The following is a 23,729-nucleotide window of genomic DNA, read 5'->3' on the forward strand; positions in this document are numbered from 1 at the left end:
CGAGAACAGTTTATGTAACCCATGGAAAGCTTTTAAATGAAGCCTGGCCCATAGTAAGTGCTCCAAGATGAAAACTGTTGAATGATTAGATAAAAATACTGAGGAAAAATTAAGGACACAAATTATCCAAGAAAATACAAAAACAGTTAAAAGAGAGATATGAGTTCAAGAACCTCTTTATCACATTAGCAAAGATGAATAATGACACTGATCAAGGAAGAAAGAAATATAATTGAAGTCACTTCACATACTGCTAGTTTTAAGTTTATGTCTTTCCAGAAAGGAATTTTGCTTAATATATTTAGACTTTTTAAAATCATTTGCTTTTTAAATAAGAGACTTCTAGAAATGTATTCTAAAGAAATAGGTATTTGGATAAACATGGATACATAAATTGTGTGTCCACACATATATATACACAGTTAACCTCTGAACAACACAAGGATTGGGAGCACCATTTCCACCCCTGACACAGCCACAAACCCATAAAACTTTGACCCCACAAGACTTAACTATTAATAGCCTACTCTTGAACAGAAGCCTTACTGATAACATAAACAACTAATAGATGTATGCTTATATATTATATACTCTATCCTTAAAATAAAGCTAGAGAAAAGAAAATCTAACTGACAATATCTTAATGAAGAGAAAATACATTTACAATATTGTATTATATTTATGAAAAAAAAATTTGTATGTAAGTGCACCCATGCAGTTCAAACCAATGTTGTTCAAGGGTCAACTGTATGTGCATATGTATATAAGTTTATTACAACATTTTTGGTGTTTAAGAGCTTTATCAAGATATTCAATGTCTTTTATAATAGCAACTAATTGAAAAAAAAAAAAAGAGACAGAGAAAGAGAGTCCAAAAACAAGATAATGGTTACATCCAGCTAATAGAATATTAGGCAACAGTTGAGGGTAAAAAGTTTTTTGAGGGTAAAATTTTTATAGATGTTATAGTGATATGAGGAAATGCTTGCTAGAAATAGTATTTTTAAGTAGAACATATTCATGTATGCATGTCACATGACTAATAAAACACATATAGCATTAAAATATGCAGAGATATAAGAATACTTCAATGATTAACAGTAGTTAACTGCATAATAATAATAAGCATAAGTATGTTTTTATTTATTTATTTTACTTTTCTTTTGCTTCCAACTTCATTAGCTAAGTACAAAATTCTGGGGGATAGAATACTGAGGCTGTATTACATAACAGTTGAGAATGAGAAAGTCACTTTTGCAGCTTCGACTGTGATTCCTGGCACAGTCACTTACACTCTGCATGACTTTGGCCATAATCTCTAAAACCTTGTTTACTCATTTCTAAGCAAAGACAGTAATATTACTGTAAGGACTACACAAGCTCAAAGTACTGATCTTGGTAAACAGAATGTACTCAATAATTGTTAGCTATAACGAAAATTGTACACTTATTACAATTATCTTGTGGTCTCCAAAGCAAACTTGAAGGCAAATCCATTTCCTTCTTTTTTCAGCATTTTGATGACCCAGCATATTCCTTGTAAGCTCCATGGTGTGGATACTACCTTGGAGAACAGCTGTCAAGAACTCACCACTTTCAAAACACATATGGTCATCACAATTGTCTGGGAACTTTTTAAAAATACAATAAAAATACAGTAGGCTGCCTCTGTCTTCAACCTATCTTAGATCTAAATTCTGATTCCGGTATTCTGTTTTATATTTACAAAGTTCCCCAGGTAATTCCATGAGATTAGAACCACTGCTATAGAGCTAGCTATCCAACACTGGGTAGAGGGTGTTACTTTTAAAGACAAACCTATTTTAAGTACCATCTAGAATGTTTGATTCTCAAGCTAAAGAAATGTGGGCTGGAAGGTTTTAATTTCCAGAGCATTTAGCATCATGATTCTTCTACACTGTAGAGGCCAGTGGCAAGGAGTTTTGTCCTAGCCATGGTGGCATGAGGTAGCACAAATAATTTATGAAAAATAGATAGATTATTGAGACAGTTTGTTCCTCAGGTTTTTCTGGTCCAAAGAATCTGATTATTTATTGTTATTAATGGGTCCAGAAGGCTGTGAGGGTATGGGGTCACAAAGATTGTTAAGCAAGGTTGGTGGGAAAGAATGGTGCTGCCTTCTTCCATGGCACCCTCTTCCTCTGGATTTGACAAGGACTCCCACTTGAACCAAACTTGCTCAGAGTCCTCTGAGAACTTTTTTGGCCCATCTTTGGCCTGTGAGCCTAATCTTCAAAAGGAATCCTGCTAAGCCAGTTTAGAGGCAATCCCTCATCCCTTATTGAATCAACTTCCTCTTCCCTGCTACTTAATACCTAAGCACATTCTTAGTAATTTTCCATCCACTTTTTTGTTCTCTCATTGGCATTTATATATCCCTACTTGTCCCTCTTATATTCTGCTTTTTTAAATTTTCTTTAAATTCCAGTATAATTAACATATTGTCTTATATTAGTTACAGGTATATACAATAGTGATTCAACAGTTCTACACATTACTCAGAGCTCATCATGATAAGTGTACTCTCATTACCCTTCACCTATTTCACCCATCCCCCCCACCCATGCCCCCTCTGGTAACCATCTGTTTGTTCTCTATAGTTAAAAGTCTGTTTTTTTTAGTTTGTCTCTTTTTTAATTTGTTAATGTTTTGTTTCTTAAATTCCACTTTTAGTAGAATCATATGTTATTGGTCTTTCTCTGATTCAGTTATTTCACTTAACGTCATACTCTGTAGATCTATCGATGTTGTTGGATATGGCAAGTTTTCATTCTTTTTATGCCTGGTCCCTCTTTTATTTTGAACTGAATTTAATCTCTCTCCTCATTCAATAGTACTGATTCCTATTGCAATAGTTTTGAATAAAGTATTCCTTGCTTCTTTAATTCTGTCCTGTATAATTTTTCTTTGACAAGATGCAGAGTATCTGATTTCCATCACAGAACCTTCCGATGGTCAGGCAAATTGGAAGGAAGCTTTGTACACAGAGTCAGTCAGTGTGGGTATAAGGAGAGCAAATAGCAAATGGTTTTGGATAGTCTAAAGAAAACATCCTGGCCACTACCTAGGGAAGTCTTCTCTGCCAGTGGAGAGTAAAAGTATATTTAATTATTGGCCTGCGTATTATTTGGGGTCTTATGAGTATTGTCCAGGAATTCTGCAAGGAGAACTGGAGAATTGAACTCCAGGTGTGGGTAATAGATGGGATTTCCTTAAGGGGCTGCTAAGGGCTAGGAGTACTCTGAATACTGACTCTTTCTAGAACACTTGGTACCTCCACATCTGGTCCCTCATTATGGGACTCTCTTGTCACTAGCTTCACATTTCCATTATTTTCTCCCAATGCCTCCAAGTCCAGGATTATTCTCTACTCCAGTGTGAGACTCTTTTCTCTCTTTCCATGTATTCTTTCCCAGCAATTGTCTATGTACACAAGTCATTCCCATTTCACTGACTTCTTAGAATTTTTATTTATTTATTTTTTTAAAGATTTTATTTATTTATTTGACAGAGAGAAATCACAAGTAGATGGAGAGGCAGGCAGAGAGAGAGGGAAGCAGGCTCCCTGCTGAGCAGAGAGCCCAATGCAGGACTCGATCCCAGGACCCTGAGATCATGACCTGAGTCGAAGGCAGCGGCTTAACCCACCGAGCCACCCAGGCGCCCCTTCTTAGAATTTTTAATTCTGACTTTTGCTGTATCATGCCAACACTGAAAACGGACACCCACTTAACTTAATCAGAGTCCAATGAGCCAAAATAATAATAATAATAATAGAAAAAATATTTCATTTAAACTTCAAAAATGCCACTCTACTACAAATGTAAAATAAACAATGTAAAAGCAGAGATAATGTCAATAAATCAATCTGGAAAATCACGTACTCTTTCATCCAGAATTCATCCCGTCCATTTGCTCTGAAAACTCCAGTGGCTTCTGAGACAATCAAAAACATTTGACCTTCAAGTATTTCTAACTTCATTTATTTTTAGGTGCCAGGCTCCATCTGGATTTAATCCCAGCTCCTCTCCACTCAGAATCTCCAAGAATCACTTCATCAGGCTACACATTCCAAGGATACATCAATAGCACCCAGATTAAGGGCAGACAAATCAACACTGAATTTTAGCCCTGCTAGCCCCATCTGAGGATCATACTTATAAACTTCCCAGAAGAAAATCTCTCTGACAAAATGTGGTATCATATTAAAAAGTAAAAATTTAAAAAATTAATTCAAATCTAGTGAGATTTGCCATACAAAGCATAACTTCTCTCTATATATTGCAGTTCCTAAGCCCCTTTATAAGTAATAAAAAAGGATATATAAATTCCACTAATAGCAGTTGATACTTACATATAGTAACTGTCTCTAACTAGGCATTAAGTGTTTATATATTACATCTCAGAACCCCTATTTCAGAAATAGGTCTCTGTCCCAACATGCTGCTTCTGAAAAAATTTATTTTGATAAATATTTTTGTTTAGAAAAAGCTGTCCTCAGATTATTCAAAGAATATACTTAGGTTGCCATAACATACCAAAGCATATAGATGTCAACTCTTGTGATATATACCAAAGGGCACTTTATAACACAAAAAAAGTTTTCACTGTTTAAAGCTTTTGAGAATTTAGAGGAGCCCATTGTTCTACTTGCTTTTTGTAAAAATTATCATTAAGAAAATACAGAGTAAAAGATTTCATAATTATTTGCTGCTGCTGCTATTCATTTGGGGGTATGTGTTTGCTGAATAAACACTTAAATCAGTAGGAGACACCATGCTACAGGCTCTACATCCAAGGTGAAGAGGTGAGATCTCTGTCCCATACAAGCAAAGCAACAAAGTGTCCTTGAGTGCACACAACCAACCACATCTGAGGCTTCTGGACATTGTGGATGCTTGCAGAGGAGGCAACACAGCTTGGAAAGTTGAAATCCTGACAGTGCTCCTGACATTCTTCCATCACTACAATTCTAGGACTACCTCATCCTTATCTCATTTACTTCCAAAGCCACACTTAGTTTTCCAGGATTTGACTCTTCTTTGGGGGGTGAAATGCATGACATTATGAAATTCCTTTGGAAGATCCTGCAATGGCTCTGTGAAAGCCATGTGGGTAAACGGAAAGCTGCACATTGTTTCTTGTGAGAGAATTATTTCTAATGTCAAGACTCAAATGTTTGTCTATTTTTCCATATGTTAAATCTTTCTGATTTTATTGACCTTCTTCTCCTAATATAGCACCTATTCTGCTGAAAGAGAAGAAAAAAACTCCAGTTACAACAAGAAAAAGAAAATCTAACTTAAATATAAACTCTTTTTAATCAATTTATAATTCTCATTTGTGTTTTTACTTTCATGGTTCTGAACCTCAATTTCTTCATCTATAAAATGGAAATACAATACTATGAAGGGGTGCTGGGATTGTGTTATTGTATGAATAACATGCCAAGATCAGTGGATATTAAATAAGAGTCACTATTGGCATCTGCAATATTGAGGCTTTCACAAAAGGAGTCTCCAGTAACATTTTTTTTTTTTTTTTGCTTTTTAGTAATGGGATAAATGAAAAGGCATATATAGCAACATTGATTCTAAAGAAATTTTTCACTTAGCATCTTGTGCCCTGTTGGCAAATTGGGATAATAACCTCAAAAGCAAATTCTTTCTAATTTTGAAGAAGAACCTGTTCTTTCATGATCTTAAAGTTTAAGTAAAGTTCTTTAAGAATAGTTATATAGTAGGTTGCTAACACAGTACTCAGAGTAATAATAATAAATGGTAGAAGATTTTGTGCTAAAATGGTATGTTCTTTTCTAAATATATTAAAATATGATGTACTTCAATATTATAAATTAATGTAAAATGCCAAGCAATGTTTAAATAATACTTTAAAATGATGTCACGGTGTCAAGGCAGCTACAACAGGGATTAGAAATGTTCAAATACTCTGCAACATAATTAGCAACAAAATGTGCACACACACACACGCACGTGTGCGCACACACACACGTTCAAGAAAGAGAATTCTCCCTCATAGTCCAATAATTGCAACACAATGTAATACAGTCATGTACATGACATGAAACTTGTAAATAATCAACAAATCATACTACAATGACAGTGAAATGCATATGTGATTGTTTTTTGTTTTTTAGAGATATTGAGCACAAGTGGGAGGGAGGTAGCAAAGTCTGAGGCGGGACTAGATCTCACAACCTACGAGATCATGACCTCTGCCAAAACCAAGAGTTGAACCCTTAACCAACAGGGCCACCCTGGCACCCTAATTGTTACTTTAAAAATAGAGCTTACTTGAACACAGAATATTAACTCTGCATACAATCAATATGGTGATTGATTGGCTCTAGATATTCTGACTGAATCTCCCATCTTCTTTTAATCGTATATTTACACCGCTGTCATATATTAGCAACTTCTTACCTATTTGCATGTTGGTCAACTGTTAATTAGGAGGAAATTTTTTCTTTCCCCTGTAGGGGCTTAAAATACATCCCTTCTAGCGGAAAGGATGAAATTATACAGTACTGTAAAACCATATTGCCAGTCTAGACTGTATTATACATCCCTTTTATTTCTCTAAATAAGTGACTTCTGTGATCACTATTAATTGCTTTTGCCACTTCACATCTCCATTTCCTTAGCACATTTTATATATAATTTTTTGTCATCAAAAGTTATGGGTACCCTGGGCTAATAATACATTATATGTTAATTAAAAATATAAAAAATTATTTAAAAAATTATGGGTAAAATTGGAATTCTTTATTCCTGCTATGTTGGATCTATTACTCTGAACCGGCTTGTCTACTGAGATTGTATACTGGGGAGGGTGTGCATGGGTCTAAGAATGTCCATGAAGCCAAGAATGCAGGAGAGCCTGAATCAGAAGGTGAGTTTCAGAAACTACTAATATATGCTTTACACCTGCGTATGTCAGGGGCTTATGAAATAAGTGAATGACGTAAAGTACTCACAGTATCACCTTTGCTAACAGCCACCCTGCTAATTAGGGTACACAGGTTGTTCTGGTGAGAAGTGACAGGCACCAAAGTAGGAAGGAATGGTATAAAGAAGTCAACCTAGATAAAACTTTATGAAACCTTATTTATTTGATCTGGACTAAAACACATCAGCTGTCAGCATGAATCCTGAGGTTGATAAAGTCCCCAGATTTCTTCAAGCTAGACTAATCTGCTATCACTGTATTACCTGCTAACACAGGAGAAGCCACCGAACACTGAAAGCTGCCAGTGCCAGCTTTCCTGGGGAATTCTATGCTTTCAACCAAATTTGAGATAGTTTTTTGGGCACATTCCACTTCTACACTCTTAACTTATCTTAGCCTAGGATCAAAAAAGCTCCAGGAGCTTAGTTTGTTCCATGATCACAAGCGAAAAATCATTTTCACAAAGTGCTTATACAGTTTTCTTGCATTCCAGAATTATCTCTAATGACAGTGGTTTTAAGAGTCTCAGGTTGAAATTATGTTACAGTTTAGCATTTTCTCTTTTGATAGGTGTGTGTGTATGTGTGTGAATGTGCACCCATGTGTGTGGTTTCCTTCAGTTTATCTACCACTACACTTTCTACTGCAAAAGAAGTTTAGCCTATATTCGAGTCAATTCAATAGCAACTCTTTAGTATTTCAATTTTCAGAATTCGCTCAGATCATTCTCAAAGAAGCCAGTTAAATGGTCGCTTAAAGCAGACATTCACTCACCACCAAATGATACTAAGCCTTTCTCTCAATGAAATTGGTTTCTGCATGATATTTGTAATGGAATTAGAATGGACAAGTAGCAAAAATTGCCAGTTAACTAATTATATGGCCACTAGAAAGAGCTGTTCCTTTCTGAGTCAGAGTTTTTCCATAGAGATGACTGGATTTGTCCTCTCTTTATCTCAGAGTTGTTGTGGGGGTTAAGTAAATAAAGGATGGGGGTGCTATGCAAATTGAAAAGTACTATAAAAATCTAAGGTATTATCACTGATGCATTTTGTTTTCCAGATATTTGGCAATAACTGCTCTATTCAGTTTATACTTTAATATCCCAAACATTTGCTATTTTTAGAACCTAATCTGTTTAATTATGACATCCTTGGGATCTTAATTACTATCTATTTTAAATTTTAAACATATTTTAAAATCCAAATATTTTTAAAAAAAGTCTACCTACTCTGAGGAAGATTTAAAGAATTTCAGTAAATTAAAATAATATGGAGTAATTTCTAACTGAAAACTACCCTAAATATTACTGACTAATGGGGTCCTTGTCTCCTGGAAGAAACACAATTGTAGTATCTCAGATTATATATTTAGCTCAAAAATGTACTGCAAATTTTACTGCAAATTTTACTTTAATGAGGTAAAGAAAGTATATTTGTCATTTTGTAATTTTCACAAATCTAATAGGAACAAAAATCAAAGTTTAAAAATCTCTTTATATTCTATAAGAATGAGATTAGCTTGAAAAAATTAACAGAGATACATGCAAGTTTGTAGATGTGCCTCAAGCAATCAAAATCAGATAAATATTATATACAACATCTGTTGATATCTACTTTGAAAGATAATTTTATTCTCATTAACTATAAGCCCAAACAATTAGACTACATAATACAAATTCAGCATCCAGCACAGGAAAGAAAAGCAATATTCTACTACATGCAACTCTATGTATATTAAGAGGTCTATCTGAAAAAACTATTTCTAAGATATTGGATGAATAAACAATGGTATGTACACACAGTGGTACACTATGCAGTTATAATAAAGAATAAGAAATATTTATATAATCATATGTTATAATATCCACCAAACATTACTAAATTTAAAAAAAAGATTAAGCAAAGTATATATGGTATGCTGCCATTTATTTGATAAATAGGGGAATATATATATTTAGCATATGTATTTATATATTTATAAATTTATATATATAAATTTATAAATATATAAATATATATTTAGCATATATATAAAATATATATAGCATATATAAAAATATATTATATATATAAATATATATTAGCACATATATAAAATATATGCTTCTATTAACAAAACAATGGAGGAATAAACCATAAAAATTTTCAAACTGCTCTTTATAAAAGAGCTGACTTAATATGGCAGGCAGATAGAGAACTGGGCACCTGGCCAGCTCAGTTGGAAGAATATGTGACTCTTGATCTCAGGGTTGGTGAGTTAGAGCCTCATGTTGGGTGTAGCGATTACTTAAATAAATAAACCTAAAAAAAAAGGAGGCAGCTAGAGAACTTAAATTTCCTAGAATAAGCATATTTCAGAGATTTGATTTCTGGAAGTTATAAATATGTATATAATCACAAAACAAAATTACCTTTTCCATTAAAGAAATCTCTAAAAATTGAAAATAACATATTTTATTCTATATAATAGAGATAATAATTTTGTATCTAGTTAATGGCATATCAATACAGAGAATCTATTTTAAGTAATTTAAGAGAACACTAAAATTTGATTGCATACCCCAAGGTATTATAGCACAAGGAAGAACTTTAAAAAAAAGATGTTTTTGTAATTACATTGTTGATGGTGGCATCATTGATGCTCTAGTGTTATTTGATACTTCTACCTGCAGTGTAGGATGAAACAAATAATTATATGATATTCTAATTCTATCTTTCCTGATAAAGAGACTGCTATTGATGTTAACAGTAATAATCACAATAAGTGGAACGCATTCTATATTATTAATCCACAAGTTAAAAAAATATCATTTTTGAAAGATTTAATTCATTCTCACTGTAAGATGCTAGGGAAAAAAATACAAACTGCTAACTAGAAAAAAATGTAAACTTATCCTGTTTTCCTATACACATTCTGCCACAGAGAAGAGGAAAATTGTTCTTTATAGAAATATCTCAGCTAGTAAGTTACAAATTAAAGTCAGACTTAGAACATCACCATTTTGGAATTCCTATTAAATGAATGAACCTAGTAATTGAGCATGACATGTTAACTACAAAAATAGAGACAACCAGACATTACATTACCTATATTCTTGCTAAAAAAAAAAATGAGCTCAAATAAGATCAAGGCTAAAGAGCTGATTTACAGGAAACAGAGAATTCAGAGGAGTAAGTCAAACTACACTATGCGAAACTACACAGGACAAATAATACAATTTTTAGTTACCTCAACAAATATACTTGTACTGTGCTCACTTTGACAGCACATATAGTAAAATTGGAATGATAAAGAGAAGATTAGCTTGGCTCCTGTGCTAGGCTGCACAAGGATGACACACAAATTCATGAAGTGTTCCATATTGAAAAAAAAAAAAAAAAATATATATATATATATATATATACTTGAACCATCTGTATACAATACCTTAAGTATACACACACACACGACTTTATTCATATAAAAATCGAATATCATGATGGACAATTGGATATTTTGTGATATCAAGATATTATGAGTAATTAAAGGATAATTGCATACTTCAAGAAAAATCAACAGAAAATTTGTCAATAAAATCATTCATTTCTGGAATGGATATGGATAGGAATATACGTGAAACAATATTGCTGTGATTGGATGATGAGTGTATAGAGATCCATCCATTATTTTGTTTATTTCTATATGTTTGAAATATGCAACACTTTGTGTTTTAAATATTTTCTTCATATAGATCTATCACATTTATATTAAGTATATTCCTAGGTATTTAAAGTATACAATGCTAACAAAGTCATTCCTTCATTAGATTTTCAAACTGCTTCTTTTGTTTATAAATATGAAAGAGTATTTTAATAATATGCTTATACTCACACACCTTACTAAAATTTCTCAACACTTATAATAATGCTCTAATTAACTCTCTGGATTTTTCCAGGAAAACAAATATGTCATCTACAAATATTTTGTCTGATTTTCAACTGAATGCCTCTTCTTTATTCTACCTGATTTGTGTTGTTGGCTTCACTTGAGCAATCATAAATAATGATTGTGACAAAGGACATTCTTGTCTTATATTTAACTTTTGATGAGAATGCTATTTATTCCCCCACCTCCTTAATGCCTTGCCATTAAGCATGATGTTGGGCTTCTGGGGTATGTGTGAGAGTGTGTGTGTGTGGGGGGTGGGCTTTGAATTCCCACTTTATTGTGAGTTTTAATCAAGAATGAATATCAAATTTTAATAAACATCTTTTCAAAATCTATGGAAATAATAAAAGGTATCAATCATTAATTGAATAGCTGATATGCTCATATTGCTTGTCTCTTTTCATTGAATTATATTCTTCCATTATTTTCTTTAATTTCACTTCATAAACACACTGATCTAGGTCACAGACCATTGTATAAAACTCATAACAAATTATTTTTGCAACCTCATTAACATTTGGTGTATTTATCTATTCAGTAGGCTGAATAATGGATTTATGACTCCATGACTTAATGTCTCCCTATCATATTACTTAGACCATATATTCCAAAGGTTTTGCATACTACTCAAGTCCCTCATCCTATATTCTCTCTTTATAGGCTAAGTGCCATCCTGGTTGACACAATCCAGATCTTCTAGGTCCAACTTTTTGATCTTCCTTGTTCTTCAGCCCTTAATGCTGACAAAGGCTTCTTTGTTTTTATTTCCCTACTTCCTTGAAAGAAAGAGTGTTTGTTCATTTTGTTAAAATACATCTTTTATTTTATGATTTAATCACTTATTTCTTACACTTTCCAAAAATTTCTATTATCAATAATATTCTCTTCTCTTCACGCACCCAATCTTACATACCTCTAACCTGTGCTGTTGTATTCATTTTAAACATCTCTAGTTTCCTACTTTCACAAATGTCAAACGTTTTCTTCCCTAAAGCCAAAAACTTCACAAGAAAGAAGAAACCATTCAGACTTTGCATAGATGCATTTGAGTGTATGGGCCTCATATTCTTGAACCTCACAGTAGCTAAACCCTATGCATACGAAGAAGAAATTTCCCCTCCTTGCTAGAGTTGTCTAACTCTCCTAAATACTGTGCAAGGATTTTACCTCTCCAACTGTCTTATAACATGCTGTTCATTTTCCCCAAGACCCTCCCCTGCCTTTCCTCTTTACCTCCAGTCCAATGAATGGGTGCCATTGCTCAACAGTTTTTAAAAGAAAAATTTAGTCTCTGCTTATTTACCAAAAGCACTGCAGAACCTGACTAAAATGCACCTGCAGAAACTAGCAGAACACATGGGGAAGCAGAATTGACTATACTGGACCAGGGTGGGGGTGGACCATAAAGCTGGTAGCAGAGAATTTACAGACATGAGATCACTTGCTTATGATTCAGGACTTAGCATTCCAGGAGTTTGGCCTGATATAGTCCTGATAAGCATTTCTTGAAGCTTGGAAATGACAATTGTCTTAATAATGCAGAGATTTTGGACTGCCCTGACAAAGCATTCAGAAAAAGGTCAAAAGATTCAGAAATGTAAGCATGTACAAAGAGTTTTGTGCAAATATGAAGTACCACTTGACTACATTCCTTAAAAGGGTGAAAGAAAACGCCTTTCATTAAGGCTTTGAGGAATTCCTTGGTGAGGGAAGTCACTAGCATCCCTAAGAATCTGGCAGTGACTATTCTCTAGAGACCAAGTTTGACAGTAACAAGTGCTACCATGGAACTGAATACACTAGAGTCAACTGGATGCTAAGATTACAGAATAGCAGAAGCAAAGTGGATGTAATTACCATATTGGACACAAAGATTACCAGGCTATCCTGGTCATAGGTTCTGTAACAATGGCTAATGTTGTTCATAGAGGCAAAAGAAATGGACAACTAGTGTATACATTAGCTTATGTATCCAGAAAAAAAAAAAATCAAGATGTGATGAGCAAAAGGTTATTCTTAGCTACTTGAGAACACAGTTCCATTCTGAAATTTCAATGAAGAAAAATATTGATTCTTCCAGTTATAGCCCCGCCACAAATGGTTACTGTTATAGCCAGTTAAAACCCATCCCAACTGATCAGTGACAGCTTTGCCTCAGTACTTATGCCTCTGAATTCAGCCAGTCAGTAGCAGCCCATGCTTCTTAAAGCCAGACAATACAGACTGCTCTGGTGGTTGTGACTTCACAGTTAAAAACCAACAAATCCCTAAACGCTTCCTTGGCTGGATGATAGCTGATCCCTGAATGCTTCTCAAATCCTATATAAAATTATTGTTTGGAGACACAGTGCCTTCTAAATTCAGTTTTTATGTTCATATATATGTTTAATAAATTAATTCTGTTTATATATATGTTTAATAAATATATATATCAGTTTAATGTTTATATATATATGTTTTATAAATTCAGTTTTTATGTCTGTTTCAGATTATTTAGGGGTAGAAGGTAAGGATTTTCTTTCATACACTGCAATGGAAAAGTCTGATCCCTCAGAGTCTGATCCCTGTTTCCTGATCTGACCTGGTTGTCATATACACAGCCCATCAATTTGAGGGGAGGCCAGGTCTCCTTCAGTAGGACCTTGTAATGCCACCACAAATTTATATGATGAATACTCCCCAAATATTTCCCCTCAATAAAACCTGCAGTCATTTGTCAAAGTAGGTATACACTGTAAAAAGAAAAATATCCAGACCAGAGAGACTATCAAAGCCCCCAGTAAGAGTGGAGTTTATGAAAGCCATTATAAGTGGAGTCCTAGCCCAGGTCCTTTTATGGAAAGCCCAGTAGGTTCATGGATTCACTCTGACTTTTAGAGTAAGAATCATTATTGTAGGAAGGGCTGAGTAAAATGTTGGGCCCACCTAAAATCATAAATTGCAATCAATGTTCTATCTTGGCTAAATTTCACAGATCAGTTCTCTCTTAAGACATTAAAGTGTGCATGGGTTAAGATTTCCAGTATCTACCATGTTTTTCTGGGTGGCAGAAACCAGAGAGATCACAGAAGATAAGAGTAGACTGTAGACTTAATAAATGGTAGCCCAATAACATTTGCTGTATATAAGACGTGATATCTTTACTGAAGCAGATCAATATAACACAGGAACTTGATATGTAACTGTTGATATGACAAGTGCATTCCCTTCTACCTTGATAAGTAAAGAGGAGTAAAGGAGTTTGTTTTTACAAGTGACTTTATAGTTCACTGTCATGTCCCAGGGCCATATTGAGTTTTCTCCTGTTTGTGACATACGATCTGCAAGGACCTCAACTGTCCTGACAGTCTTCAGAAAATCATATTTGTTCACTATAATGATGATGGTATGTTAATTAGACCTGGAGAGCAGTGAGTGACAACAAATCTCAACACCGTAGAAAGATATGTTGTGTGTCCAGCTGGTAGATAATACACCTCCAAAATATTCAGAGCCTACAATATCAGTGAATTTTTAAGGGTTTAAAGATATGGAGGATGTTCTTTCCATAGACACATCCTGTATCCCTATGATGAAAACAGCAGTTCCTGGTATATCTCTGGATTTTAGAGATAACATATACCACACTTAGGGCCAGAGCTCTGATTCTTACTCTGTGACTTACCGGGCCTCCAGATTTAGGTGGAGCCCAGAGCAAGAGAGGGCTCAGCATCAGCCTGTAGTACAAGCAGTCCTACCAAATAACCCAGTAGATTTAATTGAGCTAGAGGCACCTAATCATAGAAAAGGATGACTTGCAGAATATCCAGCAAATCCTGAAATTTGCAGCATAGACTCTTAGAAGTTTGGGTTTAATTTTTTTTAATAGTACTTGAATATCTGGTCCTGTTATCTTCTTGGGGCACAGCAGAGCCTCAGCAACTGACTGAGATGTCAAGAGACTCCAAATGGAGTTGTTCACAGTGATCTGGTATGTCATATCTTCCAACTCACATTGTTGAGCAGGAGTATCACCAATCTGTCATACACTAGAAATGACACATTTGGCATAGAACCTGTGCAAGTTCAGAAGCCAAAAGTAAGACAGGTTGAAAAAAAAAAAAAAAAAAAAAAAAAAAGAAGCCAAAAGTAAAATTACATGGATAGTTGGCCCAAAGCATCCATGCCATCCACCATTATTATATTACAATACCACCTTCAGCTTACACATAAGGCTTCAAGGGGTGGGGATAATAGGGGTGGTAGTGAGTGTCCCCAAGCAATGGATGGAGAATAATACAACTCTGCCCTGGTTCATCTCTATATGCTGGTGTGAATAAAACAGACTGCTATTTCATTTAATTTCACTTGTAGGTAGACAGATGCTCTTAGGACAGCAGCAGGGAAATTCCTCTCAGGAAGTAGAGAAGTACACTTATTCATTAGTTTTACATAGGGGGAGAAATAGACCAAAGTTAAACTTTCTGTCTTGTGTGTGCGCATGTGTGTGTTCAGTAGAGATATCTTATACATATCAAATATATGATGACACATATAATATATACACTGACTAATACATACATATTTATGTATCTTCGTGTAGATGTGAAATACATATGTGATACAAATATATACATACATATGAGAAATACATATTTATTTACAAATAAGTTAGTATTCTTCTTACATAACAGAGGCAAGGAAGAGTACTTCTGGAAGTAGATTCATTGATCTTTTTTTTCCCTTTTTTTCCAGTGATAAAAGTAAATGGGCAATCATATCAATGCAATCCGACAAGGTCAAGGCAATCAAGGATCAGCAATAAAAGTTTGGATTTCTTCACCAGGCAAATAACTTCGATCAATTGATGTGGATTTGGATGAGTGAAATCTGAGTGATGGATAAGGCAGATGATGAATATCAATTATAGTCACAAGACTATAGCTCGTCCCATTAACCCTCTTAATGTAGGTCTTTTTTCTTAGTAATCATTATGAACCATGAAGACAACTGATTAATGTGCAGAATAGCCTGTTCCAAATGATTGTTATGCATCACCCCACATCCTCATTACCCACCTGAGTTCAGCATAGTACATAGCCAGCACTACACATCAGATGGGTACCATGATCTCAATCTACCTCTCTCTCTCCCTCCCTCCCTCTGTCTCTGTTTCTGTCTATCTCTTTCTGTCTCTCTGTTTCTCTCGCTCTCTTTTTCTTTCCTAGGCTTGTATCTTTCTCTGGCTACTCAGGTGGATAAAGGTTTAATCTAGAGGTTCAGAGGAGTTAACATTCATGAGGCAATCCTCAACAATGTCATTATATAAGTATTTTCCAAATAGGATTTCTGGACTGTATAGCCTCAAGGAAGCAAACTATTATTACCAAAATTTCTTACTTTTCTCTTCTTCCTGAACTTTTCCTTCATTTAATGGAGCAATATAATAGCATTCGAATTCCAAGCCAATCAAATAGTAAAATACCATTAGTTTTCTGTATTAGAAAATAATTAAGGAGTTACATAGGTAATTCAAGTTGTATAAATGTGGATGGAATACATAATTAGGCAACATAATTAGGTTCAAAACTATGATTAAACAGAAACTTAAAACAAAACTATCATGAGACCATCTGCTTCAGGATGTAACTAACTTCCATAATGCAATCTTTTTCTTTTGGGAAAACCCAATATGTTTCCTTGGATGTGGCTCTTATACATGAAGTTTTGCAAGGTTTTCCATTTTAGCCAAGATTTAGAAGCCAAAGACTATTACCCAAAGTGAGGCTTCTTCTTTGATTGTATTAAGCCTTTAGATGGCCACATTCAGTATTCTATGGATAAAGGCATCAGGAGTATTGGCAGAATCACAAGCTGTGGAATCTCCCAGATGCATCTCTGAATGCCAATTCCAGTTGTCACCAAGTTTTAGTTTTTATAAAAATGTGAATTTTAATACTTACTCAGTAGTGTTCAACCTAATTGTCTAAGCCTTAGTTTTAAACTTTATTAAAAAAGCAATAATCAGACTTTGTTATATTGTTGTGAGGATTATGTTAAAAACACCACAGGAGCATAATATTATCTCTAAGATAAAATAAACATTTTAGATATATTATATAATTTATCCCACTATATCTGAGGAAGGGTGTGGATGAGCCACTGTTCATGGCTAGGCAGGCTGTTGAACTGAGTAATGTTAAGAAGTAAAACTAATCATTAGTTAAACAAACTTTGTATATATCTGTAATGATATGGAAGGGGAGGTCTAGAATTTATAAATTTATATGCTACCCCAAGGAAGGTGCTAGCATGAATATTTTGAATGAGACGAGGAATAACCCATTTTAATTAACTTTTGGTTTGCATATTGTATCTAATTTCTAACTGCTGAATAATGTCTCACAGAGGTAAGTACTAAAGTATTTAAGAATTTCAACAAATAAAATCACTGACTCTCACATAATATTAAAATATACACCTGAAAATCATTTGATCCTAAATAATAAAGACACATTGCTAAGTAAGGGGCTTGTTAGTATTTACCAAAGTGACCACTTACCTAAGCAATTAGAATAATTGCCAGATATTTTCTAGTGATTATACTTTAAACATAAAATATTTCTTAGCATCCTTACAAGGTTCTAAATCAGTTTAATTAAATGCTGTTTTAATCTAACATATAAATAATCATTACTATTAACAAATACTTCTATGAAATAGGGTTTCAGAAATATCATGTAATGAAACAAATAGGGATAATTAGATGCCAAGTCTTAAAATCTTCACTCTAAGTGTCAGCATCAGAGGTCTAAACCAGTGTTATTCAATGACTCACAGACTGCACTTTGAATAGCACATTTCTGAAAAACCCAACTACTTAAATAAAGTAGTTGAAAGTACCTAGATAAGGTTAAAAGTTAAATCTGTTTCTCTTAGACCTGGTCAAGTTCTTATCCAATTACTACAATGTGTAAAGTGAAGAAACAAGACAAAACAAAACAAAACAAAATAAAACAAATCCCAACTCCCACCGCCCCCCCCCAAAAAAACCAGTGACAGTGACAAGGTAGTGGAAATTTCATAAAACAAAAACCCGAATTATAGCTTCCTATGTGCTAATAATATGAAGCATAAAATTACAATTAAAACAGTCTGGAGGGGGCACCTGGGTGGCTCAGTGGGTTAAAGCCTCTGCCCTCCGCTCAGGTCATGATCCCAGCATCCTGGGATCAAGCCCCACATCGGGGCTCTCTGATCGGTGGGGAACCTGCTTCCCCCTCTCTCTCTCTCTGCCTGCCTCTCTGCCTACTTGTGATCTCTGTCTGTCAAATAAATAAATAAATAAAATCTTTAACAACAAAACAACAGTCTGGAGAAAGGAAAGAAGAAAAATGAAGAATCACTTTCCTGACAAAAATTCAAACTGTGGAAGACCTTGGGGTGCCTGGGTGGCTCAGTGGGTTAAGCTTCTGCCTTCAGCTTAGGTCATGATCTCAGAGTCCTGGGATCAAGCCTCACAATGGGCTCTCTGCTCAGTAGGGAGCCTGCCTCCCCCCTCCACCCACCTGCCTCTCCGTCTACTTATGATCTCTGTCTGTCAAATAAATAAATAAAAATCTTTGAAAAAAAGAACAAACAAACAAACAAACAAAAACTGTGGAAGACCTCAATGGATACATTCCCATAGTGACAGCTAACTTTATGTGTCAATTTGGCTAGACTACAGTGACCAGATGTTTGGCCAAACAATATCCTGTATGTTTCCATAAGGTATTTTGAAATAAGACTAACATTTAAATCAGTGAGTTGAGTAAAGCAGACTGCTCTCTGTAATATGGGTGGGACTCCTCCAATCAGTTGAAGGCCTAAATATAACCAAATACTGACCTTCGTCTAGCAAGAAGGAATTCCATGGCAGATGGTCTTTGGACCTGAACTGTCACATCAGCTTTTCCAGCCTGTCAGCCCACACTGCAGATTTCAGATTAATCACATGAGCCAGTTCCTTAAATCTCTGTCTCTCCTCTCTTTTTATCTCTTCCTATATATATCCTATTGTTTCTATTTCTCAGAAAAACCCTGACTAATATATCTATAATTAAAATTTTCTTCTCTATTTATAATAAACAGATTCAAAAGTCATTAAAATCACTTTCCTGTACCTATTCAGAAAGCAAATGGCAAAAATTAATTAATTTACAGGCAGGGAAAACACAGACATTATCAAAGGAAAGGAAAAATTCTTAAATCTAAAATGAAATATAACTCATCCTTCATGTTGAGTTATATGCTTATTTTCTTAGGTTTTTGATAATGAGTGGATTTTATTGAAGAATAGGATCCAATCAGTGGTGGATCGTAAGGCATAGTGCTCTCTCGTCCCTTTGGACATCACTGATTCCCTGTATAGACATTTCAATCTATCATAGTACTGATCATTGATAAAAAATGATGAATAGTCAGTAAAAGGCATCACAGATAGAGGAAGAAAGGCAACCTGAAACTATTCAGTAACGAGATCAGAGTTTTAGAAACTGGAGGCTTTGTCCTTAAAGATTCCTAATAGAATCTTAGATTTTTTTAAGGAGTTTTAGCAGTTCTCTGGTTTAATATATCATCTGGTACTTGAGTCCTATCTATGACATCTTTCCCCTGCTTCTGCTTGTCATGCTTAATGAAGGTCACCCTATGGGAAATCTGCTAATATAGTAAAAATCAACTCCTTTTCTCCACTAACCTTACTTCTACTCATTTAAGATACATGAAACAAACATAATTCTTATCTTCAGATGTTCAAGTATTTGAAGACAGTCTGAAGAAGTTTCAGAAGAGATAGGCACCCAAATATTTCCAGTTTTCCATTCTCAAAAATGTCCTTCTCAGTGTGATCCTATGGACTTAAGCTTATTTAAGCTTTATAAGACAGAAGCCCTATGAATGACTTTTTCATAGTAAATCTTAGGGATCTGAACAAAATTTCTAGTATTGAACAGTATGGTGTATATAAAACTTTTGGTATTAGAGTTATTTTGCCTGACAGACAATAGTGGCAGATGCAGGTACAGGATGAAGTGTGGGAGAAAGATTGTATAGAGAAACAAGGTACTTCAGTTGAATCCCAAAAAGGCATCTTTGACAGCACTTAATTCTCCAGAACAAATTTTCTCTCAGTTAAAATGAGTTTTTAAGTAATAGTATATTACATGAGCTTTTTACATGGAAGATAACACCTCTGATGGGATTAAATTGTAAATAAATGTTTCAAGTATTCTAAAGATTAACTCAGAATGAAACCATGCTTCCCATTGAATGAGCACTGTTCTCTTCTGAAATAACTAAGGGAATATTGTGTGTTTCTCCTCTTGGTAGATTTCAACCTGTATCTTCAAGCTAACTGTATATCAGAAGAGTATAATTAGAAGTTTAACTAGACTATATCTTACATTACTTTGTTTGAGTAGGACTAAGCTTTCTTTTATTTCCTTTTATATTTAATATTTCAAGTGTGTTCATATTCTGTGATACAAATATAACCAGACAAGTCAAAGATTCAGCAACCAAATGCTAGTATAATACATATTTTTTAAAAATGTGATTGAGTTATTTGTACATTTACAAAGGAAGAGAAGATAAATAACTAGATTACAGGCTACAGAATCATGGCAACAGCCCGGAAAGCCCCTGGGAACAACTGAACATGTAGTAGAACATCTTCCCGCCTGTCACTGCTAGACAGCCACTCAATTTAGTGCATATGCACGTGCAAAATTTATGGAAAAACTCCACTCAGCCAACACACAACAGATTGTACCAAAAGGGAAAATACCTAAAGGAAATAAAATATGATCCTAAAAATGTTAGTGAATTAAAAAAAATAGTAGGGGGATTTCTTTTCTCTCCAAAGCGAATCCGTCTTAATGGAACTACTACTTTGCCAGCTACATTATAGGACTCTCATGAAAAACTAACAGCTGTATACATTTGAGGGATGAAGAGAAAAACATATGATAATGATCATTTTAGATGCCAATGTCATATCAAATTCAAAAGATGGAAACTACAGGGAGCAAAAAAGACATTTTGTGAGGATTACGGAAATGGTATTTCTACTGTCATTCAATGGGGCATTTTTATTCCACAAATACTATTTTTGCCTTATTTTTCTTTCAGGCTCAACTTTGCCCATTCTATAGGTGAAGAAAGTCATGTAAATTATATGAAAGAAAGAAACAGGAATAAAGCGTAATTGGGACAAAGGCTATGGAATATGTGACTGCGCCCAGAGGGAATACTGTGACTGAATAACAATAATAAAGCATCCTCCACCCCTTAACTCACCAATTAACAATTCTGCCTAGTATTGTCTCTATCCTCATCTTTCTTTAAAAAATTAAATACTAAATACTACAAATCTCTTCATCTGTTTCTATTGAAATGTTGCGAGAAAGTAAAAAAAAAAAAAAAAAAGTGAGATGGTTATAAAGAAAAGCAACCCCCGCACAATAGAGGTGGTGCATGTGCCAGAAACACAGTAAACATGTAATAGAAGTTTCAGACCTCTCGTATCAGTTCCCAATATCTGGCCTGCACTGGACACTGATGGAGCCTGATACAGATGAGACCAGGGAGAGCTCCAAAAAGACTGACTGTGTAAATACGGGAGACCCTCACCGGTTTACTTCGACATGTCTCTCTCCTTTAGAAACATAACAGTAAATCACTTTATATCTCAATCACAACTGTTATTATGTTTTTTAGTCATGAAAGGACACAGATGGAGTGAGATTATGATTCTTGTGGAAAAATGTTTTATACAGAAGATAAATCTGAGCTGAAGTTTAAGCGGTGCGTACTTACAGAGACGAGTGTGGAGGGCATTCTGGAAAGAAGGACTATGAAAATTAAAGGCATGGAGACTGTGGGCCAAAATGATTATTTGGAAAAGGAAGGAAACTAGAAAAGAAGGGAAATTAATATTTATTGAATGTCTACAATACTCCAAAAACTGCAGTAAGTGCTTCCGTGTGTCATACAATTTAATACTCACAAAAACTTTTCAAGTATCATTATCCCCCATTAGTGTGAAGATAATTGTACACCAGTGAGTTACTTAATATCTGCATTTTACAGATAAGAATCCTGATTATTCAGAGAATATCTTGTGTGACAGGAATTTACAACACACACATGAATATAAGAAGCTAAAAAGATAGCTAAATTAAAGAAGTCTTTGATTTCTGTATTAGTTTTGTATGGCTGTGTAATAAATTACCACAATTTTAGTGCTTTAATCAACACACATTTATTATCCCAAAATTTCTGTGAACCAGGAGTCTAGGCACAGCTTAACTAAGTTCTTTGTTAGGGTCTCACAGGCTACAATCGTGTGAGTCAGCTGCATTCTCCTCTGGAGGCTTAACTGGGGAATATCCCACTTTCCTGCCCAAAGTGGTGATGGTACAATTTTTCTTGAAACTTTCGGACTGAGGATCAGTTGCTTTTGCTGACTCTTGGGCAGAAGCCAACCTCAGCTCCCAGTTGCTGCCCCCAGTTCCTGGAGATCCACCACAGTTTCTTGCCTGGTGGGTTACCCTGTTATGGCCACTTACTTCAAGGCACCAAGAAGAGTCTTAACACTAGCAGAGTGTAACATAATCATGGAAATTATACACCATCACCTTTACCATATACTATTGGTTAACAGCAAGTTACAGACTCCACTCACATTCAAGGTGTACACTAAGGTGAGGATAAGTAGAGACAACCTAGAGTCTGTCTATGTTAGGAAAATTAAAATTCTGTCTGAGACAATTAGGAATTCATTCAGGACTTCTGAGTAGGAGTGAGAAATGATCAGAGTTGTGCTGAAAAAAAAAAAAAAGAATGAGAAAATTTAGCTTTGCTTCCAAATAAATACAGTGATTAAAGAAATGGAACTTGAAAGTACTGCCTTTATTGCCTCTCTAATGTCAGGCCATAGCTCATGGACTGCTCCAGAAAGCACTGTCCTCTGGTCATTTGCAAATTGAGGAGCCCATGAGTTGCCTATGAGATGCCCATTCCATGTGAAGCATTAACACCATCTCCTCCCTGTGTGTCCTGTTGACCATGAATAACAAGTTTAAGAAAAGTAATAAAGGAAACTAGCATGCTCCCTTGAGAGACTCCTGGTTGCTAAGACACATGCAGCCTTGGGAATTCAGCATTGATTGAATTTTGCACAGTGGTACAGTTTGTAAATTGGTCTATGGGGTCAAACAAGACCCAGGGAAAATAGCAACTTGTAGCAAGGTGACATGTGAAGTTTAACCAGGGAACAACCTCAAGTAAAGTCTATGCCTAGGTTCCCAAGCAAGAGAACAGAGTATACTAGAGGAAGACACAGAATGAAATAAGCTAAGGAACCGATTAACCTAATCATAAACCAAGCATGTGGCAACTATACTGATAATTGCACTCTAGTGAGTCACTTATAATGCCATTACAGTGCACATTAGTCACCCTGCTGCCCTACTTGCCCAAAATACACTGCAGATTGCCAGTGTAACAGCTGTTCTCTGCTTTGTAGAGGTTATAAATGTTGTGGAAACAAAGAAGAATAAAGTAGATACCTTCTTGCACTCTGCTAGCTTGATTGCTAGGAGTAGCTCTATTTTTTTCTACTTAATAAATAAAAATACATCCCATGGCGAGACTCCTTATTTTTACAGATGTTTAGGATTAAAAAAAGAAAGAAAGAAAAAAAAAAAAAAGCAAGTTTCCCAGGCACTGCTTTTAGTTTCTATTATCCAGTGTAACTTTTCATTGACAGGACAGGTAGTGAGACT

At 34.9% G+C, this 23,729-nt stretch overlaps 2 pseudogenes; both read left to right on the forward strand.

Annotated features, from left to right (window-relative positions):
* Positions 1-6,879: 6,879 nt before the first annotated feature.
* Positions 6,880-23,729, forward strand: part of LOC116591431 — a 43,702-nt pseudogene continuing 26,852 nt past the window's right edge.
* On the forward strand, positions 10,243-10,359 carry LOC116581539 (annotated as a pseudogene).

This window comes from Mustela erminea, chromosome 1 (genome assembly GCF_009829155.1).
Source record: "Mustela erminea isolate mMusErm1 chromosome 1, mMusErm1.Pri, whole genome shotgun sequence".
NCBI classification, from domain to species: Eukaryota; Metazoa; Chordata; class Mammalia; order Carnivora; family Mustelidae; genus Mustela; species Mustela erminea.